The sequence below is a fragment of the Amblyomma mixtum genome, chromosome 5, assembly GCF_055824585.1.
Source record: "Amblyomma mixtum isolate Tamu chromosome 5, ASM5582458v1, whole genome shotgun sequence".
In the NCBI taxonomy this organism is placed as follows: Eukaryota; Metazoa; Arthropoda; class Arachnida; order Ixodida; family Ixodidae; genus Amblyomma; species Amblyomma mixtum.
In genome coordinates, this window is record NC_143016.1 from 60,341,174 (window position 1) to 60,361,616 (window position 20,443).

Consider the following 20,443-nt stretch of genomic DNA (forward strand, 5'->3'; position numbering starts at 1 on the left):
CGGGATTGAAATGATGTCGCGATCGAGGGGACGCAATCAGCTTGAGAGGAACTGCTTGAGGGGCTCAGCACAATGCCGTCTCGTGGGAAGAGGATTTTGGCCCAAAGGCGAACACACGCACAGTGCACAGAATACAGGATGGCAACACGCAACGGCCGAACGGGTGCTTGAATTCAATATTTCGATCAAAGAAGGCGCACGTTTGCAAGCGCGCTACTTCCTGCGGATGTGAAGAGCGGAGATTTTGTGAGAGTATAGGTCTTTAGCTGAGAAATAAAATACGCTTCTCCGTGAAATTTCGGTACCTTATCGTGTTTCAAAATGGAAGGGGCACATCAGTGGCGCCACAGTGTTTCTTTTTGACGTAGCAAATGTTTCTCTTGATTCTGTGCAGCCCAATAATCGCAGTGGTTCGGTGCGCATGCGGGCGTTGTTTCTTGAGGACTATATACGTATAGATGACTATGGTTTGCAGACAAATCAAAATATTTGAGTACAGGTAATTAGTATACTGAGTGAGTACGTCTTAATGCAAGGCCGGTGTATAGGAGAAACCACTGAGCCACCGTGATGGCTAGTAGAGTAGAAAGTTTTAGAAAAGGTCGACCCTATTGGTTAGGGTGACTGGGTAGTTACGGGGAACAGAACAATAATGCAGAACAATAACGGCCTTATGCTATTTGTTTTGTACATGCGCACTAGCGCCCCGCTATTCTCATGTGCCTCTAGACGATAGGGTCTCCCTATTCTAAAACTCTTTACCAATAACTGTTGGTTACCGCTATAGTGCATGACACTGGGTTGCGTTAGAACCTATAATCCTGCAAGAAATCGATTACTGATCCGTCCGAGTATGGCTTCACTACGGGCAGGCCTTTTCAACGGAAATCTGCGCACTCGCCCTTTCGACCCCCCCTCCCACGTGTCGTCAGTCCTTTCAGGACACCGCTGCTAATAAGTATATCGAGCGGAGATGCGTCGCCGGCGTTAGTGGCCTCCTGCGTTCCACGTTATTTTCGAAGCAGCCTCGACGTCCTGTTGTGTTGTGCAAGAACGAAATCCGAGGAGGAAATTAGATACGCCTACACCCGCCGCGCGTCTTGTGAATGACAATGCGGGGACACATCGCTCAATCTTCCTCATTTCAAGCGTGCAGAGCGTGTGCTCAGCGATGCAGAACGAGTGGCGCAGACAGAAAATGTTTCCCGGGAGGCTGCATTGCCTCGAATTACGAAGTGCGGCGTGGACATAGCTAGTCGAACTCGTCACGTCAATAAAATGTGCGAGGCTTCTGCCCTACAAGCACCCCCTCCCTCTACCCCATCCGCCCGAACATCCAACCCCCAATATCGAATGCATGGCCAGTGCCGGTGGCATTTGGGAAGCTTGGGACTGGTGAGCCGATTCATGGTGTCTCGGAAACGATCCTGCACTTCCCTTTCTTATTAGCCGATGTATACTATAGCTGGCAACGATTGGCGAAGAAGCAATGCGTCTGGATCCGATCTCTCCCGTGGCACACCTTTTTCCCTCTATGCCCTCTGGTGACAAGAGGCCCGAAGATTAGGAGGGAGGGGGGGGGGGGGGGTATTTCCTGGTGTTACTATAGAGAATGTTAGCACAGAGCTGCCGATATGCCGATGTGGCAATACTGCGGAGCAGTTGCGTCTCTCATAGCCTGAGTCGCTTTGGGAAGTCAAAACCCCATAAACTTACCAGTTGTTCTGCAAACGCTGCACGAAGTGATGTCAGGTTTGTTTCTTTGCAGCGGGGCACTGAACGAGTAAACGCAGTTCATTGTTTGATTGCGATTTGGATACGTATAGAAATCACGCGCAGGGAGTGTTCACGCGGGTATAATATTCACTGCTTTGGCGCGTATTTACTTATGACGACACAGTTTAGAGAGTTAGCGGCTCAATCATTTCAGATGTTACAATTTTAACGTTTGAATATTTTCGAGCACTTTTTAAGCAATTTAAATTGCTTTGCCCAAGCCTTTATGGCTTGGGCAGACTTGTCTTAAAGATTGTATTCTGTTCTCTGAAAATAAAGGTGTTTATTATTATTATTAAAAAAGAATGCGATGCGTTTACACACTTTTCAATTAGCCGCCGCGGTGGCTCAGTGGTTATGGTGCTCGGCTGCTGACCCGAAAGACGCGGGTTCGATCCCGGCCGCGGCGGTTGAATTTCTTTGGAGGAGAAATTCTAGAGGCCCGTGTACTGTGCGATGTCAGTGCACGTTAAAGAACCCCAGGTGGTCGAAATTTCCGGAGCCCTCCACTACGGCGTCTCTCATAGCCTTAGTCGCTTTGGGACGTTAAACCCCATAAACCAAACCAAACTTTTCAATTACCTCTTTCACGTTTAATATGCTGGCATTTCCTCTAAACCTAAATAGGAGGAGAATGTTTGTGAAACACTGTCACGGGGTTTACACGTGCTTCATGTTTCGCAAAGTCACGTGACTAGAGACGGCCAAGGTGTCAAATGCGGCCTAAATATAAAGGCCTCCTTTCCAATCCGATTTCCCTTCCGGTCGCTGGTGGCGAAACAGTGCAGACTGGCGGTAAGTAACGAAAAGCATTGGGAAGTGCCAGGTTTGTAAGGTCCGATTACAAATCCAGGGTCAAAGCCCGTCCGTACCAGGCCAATCATGACCAGCGATGACGCAAGCCTTCAAACTTTCCACCTCCTTCAAAAAACGCGCCCTAACTCAAAAAGTACGACGCGCTTCTGAAGGATGGAAGGCAGCCCGAGGGCAACTCCACATAATGCAGCTCGCTTTCCACCTAGCATACTCTTCAAAAACGACGCACAAATGAATTCAGCGAACAGCACGCGAGGAAGCGTACGACATGCGCAACTGACAAGGACATGTGACAGAGGCTTAGCAGGGGACCATATCTATCGGAGATTTTTTTTCTTTCAGGAATATTTCTTTTTCTATTGTATCGCGGTCGCTTCTCAAGGCATTACACACCAGCTCGCAAAGCTTTTCCCGGCGCTTTCGGCGACGGGTCAATTTTACGCGCTCCTCAAACGCCGACGACAGCGAATTGGTTGCGTAAAGGGCTGGCGACAACAAAATGAGGCTCGGGAGATTGGCTAGATGCTCCATCCCGTGGCGTAGTTGTTATATAAGGGACACATACACACACCCACACTGGCAAACACACCTGTTCTTACGTAAGAGACTCACGAACGGTATGCGAAGAAGGGGGAGGGGAAGATACGCTAAACAAGAAACGACATAGCAAAGCACGGGCAAGTTGCTGTGCGGCTGCTACAGCCGCTGCCGAGTTGAGGGACACACACCTCGCGCCTGCGGTCACGGCTGTCATCACCGATTCAGGGCCGCGTCGCGCGCGCGTGTGCCAAGTCCGTCACGTCTCATTAGATTGAGCGATTGTTCGAGCCGCCGCAGCCGCCGCCGCTGGCGTCTTGCGCGTCGCGAAGCAGCCGTTGTCACAGTGTCGCCGCGTTCGGAGCTATAGCGCCGAGGCGCCGCCGCGGAGGAGCCTGCGCCCTCTGCGATTCTGCCGTGTGTGTCTCTTCCCTGCGCACGTACACGCACCTTCGACCAAGGTGAGGCGCGTCAAGGTTCACGCATTTGTGAAGCTGTGCGAGCGACCGCGCTAATACTTCCGATGCTCAGCGTATGGGCGGCGGGCGTCGAAGTTTTGTGCATGTATGTACAGCTGGATACAGCATGAAAGGGAACAGTCGGTTCGCGCTGTTTGCGCATAGCAACGTTTTTTGGCTGAGCGATAAAACTCATTCTGCACTGAAGGCTTCTGCACTGCAGCCTAAAATGCCTCGCGAGTATTATTCGTCGACAGGAACACTCCTTAAAGGGGTACAGTCACAACATTTCGAACGCAAACAGTATGATTTGTTTTATGGGCGTAAGTAGATGCATTCTAGCAAGTTTCAGTGGCAGGTGTTGAGTAAAGCAGCATTTAATATTATTTTGAGTGTTGTCTGAGGAGCCTCTCGGCATTTTCACCTGCATCGAGTGACGGCAGGGCGCACTTGCCCCAGTTATTGTGACGTCACATAACGCAGTGGTTGGCCACAGGAACAACCAGTGCTTGCCGGTGACGCCGACGTCATCAGGAATGTGGCATAGTCCTCGTTGATCAGTCGACCATGACGTCAATGTGCACTTCAGAATCGGCTCCGGCCGTGACCGAAACTGCCGGTACAAAATTGTTTGCAATTAATTATGAACGCTGCGCAAAGCTGCTCAGAGCTCAATTTCATGATTACGAGGCCCATAGGCCCCGTTCAAGGCAGAAGAACGAACAGCGAAAAACTTAGTGTCCTTACCGCTTTAAGAAAAACTAATAAATGTGCTTGTCACTAGTTCATAACACGCAGTAATCACTAGTCGAGTGCTCGTAACGCCATCGCTTTCTTACTGTCGCTGCTTGTAATGCCGCAAGGTGAAGACGTCGTGTTTCTCAAGAGCCCACTCCTCCTGTAAGGATGCTGCGCGTATAGTGCATAGCTGATAACCACGGCCGGGAAAGATCCTTGAAGAGCTTTAAAAAAAAAAATCTGATGAACTCCTTCGATCTGTAAAACAGAGCTTTTTACACCCTAGACCAGCAACTTTTTCGTTCTTTTGCTCTGAATAGCCGAATGAAGACTCACTTCGACAACACATCGCTCGCCGGTATACCTGTAGTGAAGGTAACCGCGATAAACTTCACGTGCCCTAGTTTCATATCAACGCGAGCAGCTTGCATCAAAGCGCAGCCTCGAAGGAGGCGAAGAAAGTGGCGACAAGTGCAAATCGTGCTAGCCGCTCTCTTCGAGCTTTTGAAAGCACCCTCCGCACTGATAACTGCATGCATCTGGGACGTCGCCTTGTCGCCGCACTACTCAGGCATCTCGTGCACGTGCCACACATGCAAAACGCAATAGCTGTGGGCGGTTCCATTTGACATGCAGCAGTGCTTGTTGAGTGTTCTGCATTTAATACGTGCATCGAGCAGACGCCAGATCTGCCGGAATTGCAGTTATTATCGCGCCTTAATTATCTGTACGTGTGTAGAGGAGCGTAGCTCGCTTTATCCGAGCGTGCACAAACTGCAGTGAACCTTGTCTTCAGTAAGGTGTGCGCTGCATAATTTGGACATAGACGAGGACGCGTACAGGCACAGATTGACGAAGGCACACGGACACAAATAATGTATTGACGCTTTTGTGTCGTTTGTTATTTTCTGTCCGTGCCTTAATGCAGAAATTGCACAGCGTACCGCTAACCCAAGCCAAGAAAATTATGGAGGGCATTTAAGACATGTGTGTTTTGAAAGCGAAAGGATCGTGTTTATTTGATTTCATTTTCATTCATTCTAAAAATTTTTTTTCTCTTCCTTTCTAATGGTACACCTATTGATTGGCGTACAGTCGTAAGGCCACGCATGTACTTGGTCCACCTTTGATCGCGAAGAAACAATGCGGTTTTGTGGTCTACGGGTTGTATGCGTGCTTCACATTCTGAAAGTCCAGGGTTCAATTCCCCCTCACCTTCGGAAGAAATTCTATTCTTACTGACTTCATTGTGACGTCATCTGGAGACTTTCGCGACCACCGTAGCTGGCCAACGCGGATGCCGAGTTCTGTCGCCGATCAACCATATAATGCTTTCACGTTAATACAAAGAACTAACCAACGTTGAACCTTTACTGCAGCAAACCAGCGCTCGCTGATTGGCGAACGAGATGTGAGAATGCCAAACTGCGGTTAGCACCAAGCAGAGTTTGCGCATGCGTTGTAAACTGTACTGGGAACACGACGCAGTTCGGTACACGTGCGCCCTTTGTGACGTCACAATGCGGTGTCGTCGCTCGTGCATGAAAGGCGTGTCGTCACACGACATGAAGATCTCTTCATGCATAATGCACGCGTTCGCTGTCCAACCCAGGACACGTGACCGGAACGAGTGCTCGTCGAGACGATGAGCTCGTTCTTATGTAAGGGGCGACGCCTCGCGTACGGAGGCGCTGTTGTCGCGCGGGCTTCACGTCGTCGGTGCCGGGTTTTTTCCTCGCAGATTGCTGGCAGGAAGTTCGACTTCGGGACAGCCGATACCGCGTTGACATAGACTGCACGATAAGCGCCGGTGTCGCGGGATGCGGTGTTGTCGAGCTTGGGATAACGCTCGTGAGGTGGTCAGCCACCGGAACGTGGGGGATAAAGCTTGGGTAGCAATTAGTTGTATGCGCTACCCGTTGCGGAGATACGAACTGTGGCATTCGGCTTCCGTCCGGCGCAGGCTCTGCTTTGCGTTGTCTTCATCGCGTCGTACAGCGCCGTGTTTTAAATTTCGTTCACCATTTCGCGCTGCTAGCGTGCTTGAAACTACTGGAGCAGGATTTATGGATAACATCCGCGCCCAAATAGCAGAATAAACGTGCATCTGGTTGTTAGAGGGGCATGAGTGGCAATCAACAGGGTGCAAGGGTCCTTTTATTAGCTGTCGATTAATAATATTCATCTTAAAGCAGCTGGATGCGTTTCTGTTGAGTTCTTTCACATTTTACTTACGCTTCCTCTTTTTTTAAGGGAGTGGCTATTCTCCCGGCAGCCGTGAGAATTCCGCTCCCATTTTTTTTAAATGCTTCCTGGAAATGCGCAATCTCACATTTGCATTTGAGATAAACAAGGTTTAGGCCGCCAACCCAATTGCTTCCATTATGTGTTCCGAATATCACTGACCGTCTCCCAGTTCTGTATCACCCCATTGTTTAAATGTTGGCAGGAACCACGCAAGTACGTTGCGACTGACGTATCCACAATAAAAGGCAACGGCACCATATCACACTTTGTTACTATGAATGTGGGCCGTCTCGAATCACACGATTTTTGAATTCTTTGTGAGGCAGTATACACGCACAAAGTAGCTTTTCCAGAAAGCTGCAAGTACGCCTGCGGTGTGGTGTGGCACGGTATGGTATGACACGGTATGGTGCGGCGTGGTATTTTATAGTAGGGTATGGTAGGGTATGGTAGGGTATGATAGGGTACGGTAGGGTACGGTAGGGTACGGTAGGGTACGGTAGGGTACGGTAGGGTACGGTAGGGTATGGTGAATTCGGGTGCGACCAGTCCAACGGGTTCTGGTTCCTCCGCTTCACTGGGTGCTCGCAACTTGTACCGGAGGCGACCGAGTGATAAAACCCCGGTGATAAAGAGCAGAGGGGAGTTTGTGCTAATCCTCTGTGATGTCATCGTAGTACTCCTAAGCATTGCCTTAGTACTAGCAGGTTGAACATGCCTCGTAGTGTGTTTAAAATAGATATTTTCGTAATTATAAGCACGCTGACCGTGACCTTACAGTGAGGCTGCCTGTGAGTTTCGGTTTAATTTTAATAGCGATCATTATGGCACCGGCTAGAGTAACGCGGTCTGAAAAGACCCTTGCCCTCAGACTAGTGCACCTTGCATTTTGTCTGTGGTGTAACGGCTGGCTGTCAGGAGGCGTTACCATAATGGCTGCCGCCACAATTAGCGAGAACGTGAGGGAAGAGGATGCGTTTAGAAGTGCGGCCGCGGCTTTTCTTGAAGAGTATGTACATTAGCTCTGCACGGCTGTCCGCGCTTGATGTGGGGGATGACCAGTGCAGCATATTATAGTCCACTACCGTGCAGAGATTTTGAGAGAACATAAATAAGCTGACTACAAGAGCTTACTGGATGCTGACGGGAGGGAAGACAAGAAAAAAGACGAAGTGCTTCATGGGGAATTTTACCGAGGTGTTCTTAATAAAAATAAAGAGATGGAAGCGCCGGCAAAGGGCTGTCTGATGGTGACGTCACTGTAGCCGTGCGATGCCAAGAAGGTCGCTGACACTAAAGCGTTTATTGCTACTCATTAAGTGTAACGATAAGTTGAGGGTACTTAAAAGAATTAGCCTAAACATGCTTGCCGAGGCTTCATAGCAGAGTGGTCATTCACCTGTCTGTTTACTTCGAGGAGCTTCGAGTAGACTGGGGAAAGATGTGCACGGGTTCTGTAAGGTAAGTAAACTATATGAGCCATCCTCCGCTGAAAACTGGCGCATTTCCACATTGTGTCCATTAACGCTTCTAATGTTAACCACCACGGCGGCAAATTTCGACCTTGGTTATTATGTGCATGGCGTGCGTGTGTCCATGCGTCCGTGCGAATCATATCGCCCTCGGAATGTGCCCACACACCCGTAATTATTTATGCGTACTTTGTATGGAGAGAAGTCAAACACAATCGAGACTTTCTAGACGCAAGTAAGAAGAATGGATTTTGCCGAAGGAGCTTAAATATCATACGCTTCGTCCTCTTTTGTGATGTCCGGCGACATAAACTTGTCAGTGAACTAAGATTAAGGCAATGCTCTTTTTTTGGTACCAAATGGCACCAGTCTGAACCCGGGCCACGCAACTTTCAGTTCCACAGCTGGCGAGAAAATTGCTGACCAACGATAAAAAGCCCTGGTATCGCCTTAATGAGATCTCACGATCTCATTAAGGCGATACCAGGTCGAGTAGCCCATTGAAATCTCAGGAATGTTAATAGCTTCATTCAAACCAATCTTTTGTCTACTAAAAATCCAGTGCAGGATCTTCTATCTAAAATCTTCTAAAATCTTCTACTGCAAGTTTTCTCCTCCTTCATACCTTTTTCTTTTGTGTTTTTTATTCTTCGTTTTGCATTTTTCAGTGTCTTTGAGCGTTTCGTGCTAACCTTGCCGACTTACTTATCTATTATTGCAAGAGGATGTTCACTAATTTTTATTGAATAAGATGTTTACCTATGCACTGTAGTCTTTTTTATTGTTCTGTCCGTGTTCTGTTGCTGCCGGTTTTTATGTACGGGGGTGCACCCCTCTGTTAAGCCAGTCATAGGCTTTTTGGGTGTGCCCCTAACATCCCTGATGTTGAAATAAAAGTATTTGTATTTAAAAAAAAATGCGCAGCTGTAACTTCGCGAGAATTTGAAACAGGCTTCAGACTTCGCTAACCAAGCCGGCGGGTATGAGAATCAGGAGACAGCACTATTCACGCTAGATTTTGCCCCAGGCCAGAGCGGAAACGTCTTTCTTGGATGAGATACTGAGTCCTTCTCCTAAGCAGCCCCGAAATTCCCGGCCTACAAACCTTCATAGAAGATTCTTTCCCACTGTTAGCAGATTAGCTATAGGTGTACCTAAAACATGCAATGAACAACGTCTTTGGATTCATACTGCCTGCAATATAGGCGATCCTTTATCCGCTATACATGAACAAGGATCAAGAATGTGAAATTATGCAAACTGCTTCACTACTCACAATTTGAAGCCATTATTTAAGAGCACAACCTAGAAGATTCGAGAAGGGAGTAAAACACTTCCACTACCCGTCGCGACAACTCAGGGGCTATGGCACTCGGCCTTGGGGTTGAATCCGGGTGGTTTGGAAAATAGTAATAAAAAATGGTCGAAGTTAATTCGGAGCCCCCGACTACGGCGTTTCTCACAGTCGATGTGTATGCGGCTTCTTGGAGTTAAATCCTGGCATACCATACCTTGCCAAAACGCTTCAATTCTTGGGCTCGGTCGTGTTCAGACATGCGACGTGTGAGCTGCATACAAAATGCAGACAGCCCCGCCGCGGTGGCTCAGTGGTTACGGCGCTCGGCTGCTGACCCGAAAGACGCTGGTTCGATCCCGGCCGCGGCGGCCGAATTTCTTGAAGGCGAAATTCTAGAGGCCCATGTGCTGTGCGATGTCAGTGCACGTTAAAGAACCCCAGGTGGTCGAAATTTCCGGAGCCCTTCACTACGGCGTCTCTCATAGCCTCAGTCGCTTTGGGACGTTAATCCCCAATCAACCAACCAACAAAATGCAGACAACAGCGCAGGAAACACGGCGGACGTAGCAGATGATCGACATAAAAAAAAAAAAAAGCTGTTTGGTGGCCCGGTTCTAATGCGTGATTAATAGAGCCGAACAAGTCGTTAAGGCCGCTAGGCCGCAATTGTAAAGACAGATGAACAAGCACTGCGCACGCGACTGACGTCATTCACGATGTGTGAAGACGGCGGCGTGTAGCAGCTATACGACTTCCGCCACGTCAACACATCCGTGGAGTGCGATAACTGCGCGCAGTATAATAAGGAGATCGGAATCGGGAGCCCGTATCGCATGCTGTGTACTGCGTGCATTCTGTGCTCTGTACTCGGGCGTGTCGTCGACAGCTCCGTACACCGTCATGGATATTCATGAGTGGGTCTGTCGACAGAGGGCGTAACTACGCCTAGAAATACGCCTAGAAAATAAATTTCTGCGCCCAATTAATGCTCGCAAATTAATTTTTAAGGCGAAAGCCTTTAACGGCTCGTACTGTCGTCCGTTAACAAAGCGTGTCACATGGGTTTAACTCGAGAACTAAAAAAAGAAAACCAATGGCTGCTCCAGATAGAGGAGGAAAAAATGAACCTAGAAGCCAAGTTTTATGACTGTAGATTAAATAGTTTGTAGCAGGATTTCCGGGGAAATAGCTTAAGGACAGCTAGCCAAAATGCCGGTCCGAGCTTCGGCCATCAAGCCAGCCACCTTCTCACGTACAAAGTCTTTGATCTGGTCAAGCAGCGAGCTGTGAGAGGTTGTTACAGCGAGGCTGGAAAACGAGTCAGGCTGTACGGAAGGTGATGACACCAGAATGCGCTGCTTGCGGAGCTCGTCGTAGCTCTGACACACGGTGAATACGTCGGCAACGGTGGTAGGGTTCGGGCGAGAAGCATTTTAAATGCTTCAGTTTCGATGCCTTTCAGGACATGCTTAGTCCGGTCCGCCTCGGACATAGACGAGTCTACCCTTGTACAGAGGTTGATGACATCCTCGATATAACTCGTGAACGATTCTCCCTGCAGTCGGGCTCTCACTCGCAGGCGCTGTTCGGCGTGCAGCTTGCGTACTGCAGGGCGCCCTAAGATATCTGACAAGGCTCGTTTGAAGGCAGACCAGGTGGTAAAGTCTGCTTCATGGTTCCTGTGCCATAGGCTGGCCACGCCCGAGAGGTAAAACACCACGTTGTTCAGTTTCATGGCGTCGTCCCACCGGTTGTGGCCGCTTACCCGCTCGTAGGAGGCAAGCCACTCCCCCACGTCGTGATCATCAGACCCGCTAAAAATGGCTGGGTCCCGCTGTCAGGCAAACGACGCCAGGGCAAACGACGGGCGTATGCGAAGGGGAAGGTGACTGGCTTGCGTCGGTGGACATAGCTGAAGCGACGGTTCTGCTGCGAAGCTCCAGGACGTTGGCCAAAGGCTGTGCCCAGCACAGCTCCACCAAATTGTAGCAAGATTTTCGGGGAAATAGCTTAAGGACAGCTAGCCAAAATGCCGGTCCCAATTCAGGTCATCAAGCCAGCGATTTCGCGCCGCGCGCTGGCGAAGAGGCTGCCGCCGCCGGCCCTGCTCAGCTGCCAGGAACTACCGGCCCAACAGGCCCTGGTTCGGCGGACTTGTGTAGCGGTCTCGACCAACGGGATCCCGGAATGAGGGACTCCGAATAGTATTGTAAGGGGTGAGACCCATTAGGGGCCTCTCCCCGAGCACCTCTCTGTACATTACAAAATAAATGCTTTTCTCCTCCTCCTCCTCCTCCGCTGCTCATCTTCTTCTTTACAAGTTAATTAATTATAGGCAAAAATGTCGAAGTTGCGTCGAAAAAGCGCGGACGATGATACAGCCACGGGAACGGTGTGACATCACACCGACCGGAAGTCGTCATGGCACAGTGTGACGTCAAACCCTCGGGAAGTCGTTACGGCACACTGAAAAATATCACAGAATGGTCGGAAAAGCATCGGATTTGTGTAAAATTAGATGTAAAAATTTGTAATTAAGCGTAATTAACACTTAAGATCCCAGAAAGATGTATAATTTGGGTATCGATATAGCCACGGGAGCAATGTGACGTCACATCAACCTGAAGTCGTCACGGCATAGTGTTCTCGGCTTTCGCCTGTCAACATTTTAGTTGCCAAAGTTTCTTCGCAATATTCTTTTCGCTGTTGGTCAACGCTTGGTCAGTGCACGTTAAAGTACACCAGGTGGTCGAAATTTCTGGAGCCCTTCACCACGGCGGCCCTCATAGCCTGAGTCACTTTGGGACGTTAAACCTCACAAACCAACTAACTTGTGAAGAAAATGACACTGGCGTTAGTACTGCGACACGCATCTCTAAGCGGATCGCTTGTCACCTACCATTTATTTTTTTTTATTCCTGTGCAAGTTAAGAGTAATGCTCTCAGTGCATGTATTTGTTCTCTTTATGTTGATCTTGATCTTGGTTGTTCTAAGCATTTATTCGGGAACACATCGCAGTAAAGAATTGCCATTTAGTCAGCGCTATGTCTCGTTCTCTTTTTTATGTTATCTTGTTTACTTCTATGGACCCACTGCGCAAGGCAGTGAGTGTTAACCGCCAAATCATATCACACGGGAAGTTGCATTGCACAACGGTTGAGCTCCGTGCTTACGCTATCCGCTTAACGAGGCGTAAGCAGGATGTATGGAATGGGAGGCGACGAAAGGTGTTGCAACGTTGCTGCAACACGTGTTGAGAATTCACCCCGATTCGCCGTCGCGCAACTAGACTGAATTTATCGCCCTGCAACGTCCAGTGCGCCTTCGTCGGCACTGCTGAAACTAGCACTAGCTATGACAGTAAATTAGCAGGAGCACCAGTGCCTCCGTGAGCGCCAGCATCTCTTAAAGTACTTTCAACTGAACTGAATTAGCAGGCGAATCAGAGCATTGGTCTCAGCAGAACTCAGAAGTATTGAGACTGTATACCAGGAACGGATGGTTCGCAACATTTGAAAAAAGTACAGCCCATCAAGCTTCTTTCTGGGCGGTACACTCTAAACACGAATACAACTATATGCGATTAAAAAGGGAGTAAAGTTGTCCTCTAGCGCACACCCTTATAAAGAAAGCTGTGCGCTAGAGGACAACTTTACTCCCTTTTTACTCCTTTCCGTTCATTATATTATGGTCAGTGTTCTGACCTCTCGAAGGTTACAAGAACCCCCACTCGTTCGAAACTTAGGTCATCCTGAGGGTCCCACTACATTGCTGGGAAATAAACCCCTTGGGTAGTGAATTTTTCACAAAGGTTTTGCTTGAAATGTCAGAAGGAAAAGTGAACATGGCGGTGCAAGAAGCAAACGTACAGGGGAAAATGGCCCCGGGGCGACCTGGCTTCGTTCGGAACAAGTTCTCTTGTGTTAAAAAGCACTGCCCCTATTCCACCCTGTGTGGCTGCTCTTCGAGGATTGCGCTGCGGTATCACCGTGACATTAATGCCCTCTCGACAAAAACTCACATGACTGGCGCCGGCGAAAGGCTATTGAGCGTGACATACCCGCAGACCGCGTCGTTTCAAGCTCAAGGCCACGACGCCAACTCGCAGCGAACCATCGAATCTGGCCCAAAACGCCGCTCCGAAGACATTGCGTTTGCAGGGACGAATAATTGATCGTTCAGTGGAAACACAGTGTGCGCCTCCTAAAAGGAATTGAAACCGATCTTGGCTGGCGGTTACAACACTCGATGAAGAGCTCTCAATGGAGCCTTCAGGTGGAGCTCGCACCCTCCCTCAAGCGAGCAGTTGCGCATACCCACCGCGCTGTTCCCGCCTTTTTACGTACAAACCCGCCTCGGAAGCCTGCTCGCGCGGCCGCGTCTCTAAACCCAACTCTGACCTCACTTCCTCCTGCATCCCCAACGTATACTCCCTTTTTTCCCTTTCTTTTTTGTTCTTGCAGTGACGCGATCCAGCCGCTGTTGAAAATCCTAACATTGTAACAGGCCGGTGACCAAAGCGCAAAGCGAAGAGTGCATTTATACGGACAATGTCCCCATCGCTCTATCTTTTGGACGAATGTGCTTATGGGCGCTACCGTACTGAAGAAGTCGGGCGGTTTGTGAGAAAAGCTTAACGTTGTCGCAGGCTGATGTGGTAACATTTAAGCGCCGCCGTTAGCAAACAAAACTGTTCACGAGGGAGCAATGCGTTCGGAAGACCCTATCGACTTTTTGGGAAGTGTCCTTAGCAGCTCCATGCACTTTTGCGGTACAGCAATGGAAGTGCCCATTTTATAGCGAGAGATTTCGACATGCGTGCACCCAAGTGCACCTCTTCTGAGGTATGGGGGCTCACTAAACTACGTAGTTATATCTTACGCCATTTACGAGAAAAAAAAAAAAAAACTTACGGAGAAGAAAAGCGACCAAACGAAAATGTTGACTAAGACAATGACGCTACACGGACACGTCTCGCGGACACCAAGATGGTTTTATTCAAGTGGTTCTGTGCCTCCTACGTATCAGGAATGCACATCTTACGTGCAGTTTCTTATTCATGAAGCTATGCAAACCTATGCGGAGAAGTACGTGGAGTAGGGGTCACAGTAAACCGCCTCTTATTTTCATCCACAAAAGTCGAGAAACAAAAAAAAAAAAACTGTTTCAAGCAATTCTGCGATGAACTCGCCCCGTTCTAGCACAGCTAGATTCCGGGAGAAAATGCACTTCTAGATTCTCCGCATATCGATAGACTCCTGAAAGAGGGAAATATTTTGAACAAGCTTGAATCTCTTTACGGCATAAAACGACCAATTTTAATGTATATTTATCGCTGGATATTTTTGGCCTCTTTCGAGCCATAAAGCTGAACAAGTCAATAAAAACACCAATTATTAAGTTATGAAAGTTGTTATATACACTTGCAATAAATAGTAGTGACAAGAGAGCAAAGTTTTTCGCACTGTCAACCGCAATGCACAGAACGCACTGGTCCGACTGAGCACGCTTTGGAAGCGTCCCTTTGAGCGCATTTCTAGGCGCTGCGCGACGGGTCTGCCTACAGAGAGGAAATTGCGCATGACGCTCAGTCGGCCTACAGCCCTTCGAAATGCGCTGGACTTTTCCAGCTGACGTTTATGAAGACAGATGAAACGTACTCGCCGATGACTTCCCCCCTGACGCCGCTTAGAGTCTGACTTTGCCTAACGTAAACCGACTCCGACTGTTCACATCAAAAACAAAACCCAGACGCGTCTACTATTTTAAACGCAATAACGCGGCTCTTTCGACGCACTATATTCCACAAAACGTGAACCTATAACTTGAACTAGCCTAACCCAAAGCCACTACTACTGTTCACGTCAAACTCATTAACCAAACACGCCTATACTACGTATTTTTAATAAAATAGCCCGGTGCATTTGTCGTCCTATATGTAATAAAGTGCCAAAGAGGCGAGTCCGACTTGCGTTTAGGCACTGCGTCGAGCTAAACCTAACTGTGCACGACCGATCCCATATACTCTTCTTTAAACCCGATTTTACAGAGCTTTCTTTCTGTCCGTTTTTCTAAACCTTCGCGTCGGTGCTAAAGGCGGCGAAGCTCTGTAATGGAATCGATTGCTGTGCCCGTGCCAAGCCAAAGAAGAGGGAGTCCCGGAGCCACAGAAGCCCAATATAAGATCGATCGCAGCGGCCAGGAGAGACCAGCGACCGTCCGACGCGGCTTGCGTCCTATTTTGGGGGTCCGGCCAGCCGGCCGGCCTTGGCGTTGGGTCCGCAAGTACGCGCTGGGGAAAAAAAAACCGGAGCCCCAGGCCGGGGTCGAAAAGCAGCTCGCTCTCTCTCTGGAGACCCATCGGCCGAAACGCAACATATCGCATCCACACGCCCGGCCCTCCCCATTCGGCGCAAAAGAGCAAGTGTATACCGTCGCGATGGCTCGCCCCTGGTGGTGCCGCGGACTCATATCTTGCAGCACTGCCAGAGCAGTGGGTAATTCGCACGTTATTAAATAAAGGAGTCCGGAGCAGAGCGGTCGCTGTATGGCTGTGTTCGGCGTTTACGATGTTTCCGCGCAATTAGCCAGTCGTCGACTTTTGCTTTATATGCTACGTGGACCGCAGAGTTAGATTGCATAAAGTCTGCATGACACACGCATTTGGAGGGGCTGCATTGTAAATAGAGTCTATAGAAGGAGAAATGCCTACATTGGGCATCGCTATCGGCGCAGGCGGAAATTGTGCGTTTGCGTGAGCCGAGGCATTGAATGGAAGGTGCCGCCAATGTGGCAGTGCACACGTGTGCATCTTTCCTTTTCTTGGTATACTTGACCTTCTTGGTCGCTCGAGAAGGTACTGACGCACTGGCCAGTAGTAGCGAAAGTTGCAAGATGCTTGGTAGGTTTAGCTTGGGTTTAGCAACGTTGTTGGACCTAATCATTAATGACTGATTTTAGTGGACAGCACTAAATTTCGATACTATCTGGTTGTGTCTGATGAGCGGACACCATTAGAGAATTCTGCCCACTCTTGACGATGGTGCCTGCTATGCTTCATTTTCACTTTTCAGGCATGCAGTCCTTGGTCATGAATTCGTAAAAACCGGTTAGACAAGGTTAGGTTGCCTATCAAAAATTCCTAACGCCGAACTTCGCGCCGCGTTAAAGAAGTTTTCTCTTTCTATCTCTCGTACCTTCTAATCAAGAGAATCAACAGCTGTAGGCAGCTATCAATATGCCAAACTCCCGCCCGAACACAGGCCGTATTGCTGCCGGATGTGGTGATCAGCCACCACATAGCAACACCTGCCCAATCACGAAGTGTCCTTTAGAAACTGAGTTAAGCGCGTTTGCAATTCGTTAAACTCCCACCTTTTGTCTTTTTACACGCACCCTATGAATTGTCTTAAGACGAGATGAACCCCAAAGCCAATTCTAAAGGATGGCGGAAACCTTGCAAGCAAATATTTCAAGGTCGTCGGAAACACCAACCGCAGCGCTTGCTGTTAATCGCTGTGTGTTATTTGCGTTAGTATATTCAGTAAGTTCATCTCAAGGCCAAGCAGAGGTCGAGCAACAGGGCAGCATCGATTTTATTGAGAGCAGGTGAGCCCGCTCAGACAGCCAGGCTAAACTATGGGACCAGTACCCATCCGGGCATTGCCGCTCGTTGCTCCAGTAGGAGCTGAAGCAGGACTCTTGTCTCCTGTGCATTCTTGTGGTTTCCTCGTTCCCGTCACCGTTGATCTATCCAATGAAATAAAAATAAAAGGAATTTAATCAAAACGCAGCGCAGGGCGAAAAAATACAGTACCGTGTGCATATAACCGCCATGCGGTGCGATTGCACAGCAGTGATTTAAACATGTGCGCTACCAGGTTAGTTCCTAACTGAACCGGTTCCTAACGGTTTAGTTCCTAATGCAGCGCAACGAGTACCATTGAAATGTATTGTTTGGTGTAAACATGCATTACACCCAAGAAAATAAAACTGAAACAAATTCAGTCTATCCACATGACCAATACATCGTGAGTATACCTTAGCAGCTGAGGCCACAAAGAAAGAAATAGCTTTCAGTTTAGATTTGCTGCCATCTTAATTCGCCCAACTGTATCTGTTCTAGCAGTCGTATTATTTCACGTGATTTACTGCTACCGTACTTGTTATTCGAACACTGCAGGCGTGAAGGCCATGTAAAAGACAAAGGGCTATTTGCTGAAGAGAAAGAAAAAAATAAGTGTGTTAGCCGATCATCATTATCATAATAATCATAATTATCCTGATCACGCCCACTGCAGGACAAATGCCCATATCTCTTCTCTCCGCCTTTCCCTCATTAAAATTCCTTTCTCTCTCTCTCTCCCATATCTCTCTAGTTAACGCTGTCCCGTGCCAGCGTCGGCCACCTTATCCCCGAAAAACTTCTTAACCTCATCCGCCCACCTGACTTTTCGTCGCCTCCTGCTGCGCTTGCCTTCTCTTGAAATCCAGTCTGTTACCATTAACTGTCATCGGCTACCTTGCCTTGGCAATGCATGTCCTGCCCAAGCCCATTTCATTCTCTTGATTTCAACTAGAACGTCATTAACTCACGTTTGTTCCCTGACCCACTCTGCTGTCTTCATCCATCGTTTTCCTTTCCATAGGTCACTGCGTTGTCCTCATTGTAAGCTGAACCCTTTTCGTTAGCCTCCTTCGTTAGCGTGTTATCCCGCGGTTGGCTGAAAAGAAGGCATGCTCTTAGCATTGCCTTGAAGACGGTCATAAGAGTGCAAAGGAAACAGAGTTCCAATCTAGCGAGCCACTAAGCTAGCAAGCTACCTAACAGTATATAACAAGCCACATATAGCAATGCAACTCTAGCGCACCACATATCAAACTACAAGACAGTTTGGCAAGCCACACAGCCACACGAAAATCTGGGCATAGCCACAAGAAAATCTAGCAAGCCTGCGCTCATTGTGTCTTGCGTTTGCAATTATTCCCTCGTTAGAAGTGAAACATTGCGGATCAAATATCAAGTGTAGTTTTATTGTAACGTATATGGATCATGACGTCATAACCATGCGATTCTGGTTTCAAATTTCCAATTTATGCGCTGGGACAAACAATCCCAAAGCGATCTCAGTTTGAGTTGTCTACAAACGAACCAAGGACTTTCTTATATCTCGGCAAGTTTAGTTACACAAATATACAATGAAACTTTGCCGGCCTTCTTGTTCGATGATTGCACTTCTAACATTGAAAAACACTCAGGAAACGGGAAGATGAGACGATAAGTCGACTATCCTCTTCCATTTGAAAACGCGATTGCAAGAACGGGTGAAAGGAAGCTCACAACGAGTCCTTTTTTCCGAAGATTTTTTTTTTTTGAGCTGGTCACGTGATCGGCTGCTCTGTAGAGGGGAGTATGAAATGAAAAGCCATCTTAGAACTTACATCACAAATCATGTCCACCAAGCGGTCGTGGTTTGTAATTGAAGACCTCGACAAAATGGTGTTGTCTGTGTTTGTAACTTTTTATCTGAGAAGCGAGCCAGCAGCGGGGTGAAAGCTACCGTAGTTAGATTCAACTGCGTGATTAAAGCGTTGCCGAAAGAGGATTGCTTGATGCACGTTCAACTTCGACAGTTACAAAATGCTGGCGTTTTTGTTTGTACAGAACGAACAAACAGAATAAACCGCGCCATGTGTCTCGAGGAGGACGTCTATGCAGCAGCTCCGGCCTCTGTTTGTGTTTAATTTCAGAACGTTTATTGGCTGTCGATGCCAGAAAGCATGTAGTACAATCGTGGCTCCTGTCACAATCTGTATGACGGCACCTCGTGGGAGAATTTATTTTGCCAGCCACACAGAAATCTTTAGTATCATGTGTGTCATCGAAACCGCGGCTTTCTTTCTTAGCGCAGATGTTCACTGAAGTGCACTTGACACTTAAGGTTACGCGGTGCTAACTGGTGAAGCAGAGTTACACTCGTAGTAACGAAAATGGCGAGAAACAACGAGCGGTATTTCTGGAAAAGTACGCGAAAAAGCTAGAAATTTTTAAAAATTGAGTTTTGGACGAAGGAGCACAAATAAAAACCCAGTAATCTATTTTCAGCGACGAAAAATTGACATTTTTTATGTTATTGAGGAATTTAAAGCCAAGACAGGCCAAGAGGAGCTCCTAGCCTATCCAGAATTCTGACAAAAAACAACATGGCTTGCAGAGGAGCTGCGTCCGATCTAATTTTTTTTTCTTGCGTTCTTTCGCTCTTTGCTCAAACAAAGTAGTCGTTTTAAAAACTGTGTTACAACAAGTTAAATAAACTCCCGAGTGCTGTGTTTGTATTTTAAATCTTGTGCCTTTGAAATCACTGCCGGCGAGGCTACACACTGACCAGTGGAGTCTATTCCTTGAACACACTCCGACGGGAGTGCGCTGCTCTGCTAGTGACGTCACTCCTTACGCCGCGTGGCTTTGCTATAGTGCACTTGCCGCAAGTAACACTCCTCGTAAGCGCTCTTAACTTGCGCGCTTGAGAGGGGTATAAGTGCCACTCCGTCTCCTCGCACGGTGCTGTAGTTTAATTGACCGCATACGGTATTGTCCGACATGTTCCCACTTCTACACTCTAAACACTAATACACCTATATGGGAGTTAAAAGGGAGTAAACTGTCCTTTAGCGCGCACCCTCTTACAAAAAGGTGTGCGGTAGAGGACAACTCTACTTCCTTTTTACTGATTTCTGATTAGAGTGTAACGAATAGGGATGCAAAAGACGGTGCCGCCACAAGGTCTGTTAGGTGTATTTGCGATCACATGGCTTGACCTTGGAGTAATGGTTTTATAAAGTATAGCCAACCGATAATGGCCAACACGCACCGCAACCCCCGAGAGTTCCGCCGAATTGGATTAAGATTCTAATCAAAACTGCACCCTCTTCCAGTTTCTGCCAGAGCACTGATGATCTCGACAGTGATCTGTCATCCATCGCTGTCTCGGTGCCAGTATATCATGAACGATGCGTAAAAGGTGCACTGCCACAAGTGACTTGATAAAATGTTCCTGTTTGTCGAACTCTGATCGATACAGGCTGAGACAGTGCACGGGAC

General features: G+C 48.1%; 1 protein-coding gene across 2 annotated transcripts in view; it reads left to right on the forward strand.

Moving 5' to 3' along the window:
- LOC149342368 (adenylate cyclase type 5-like) overlaps positions 1–20,443 on the forward strand; it is a 236,149-nt gene that overhangs the window by 25,602 nt on the left and 190,104 nt on the right. The window contains exon 1 of one of the 2 annotated variants that reach the window (XM_089544649.1): positions 3,488–3,590. The exons of the other annotated variant lie outside the window; for it this stretch is intronic. The gene's annotated coding sequence lies outside the window, so the exon portion shown is untranslated. Of the gene's footprint in view, positions 1–3,487; positions 3,591–20,443 lie in introns of those variants that run through there. 2 annotated transcript variants of the gene reach the window in all.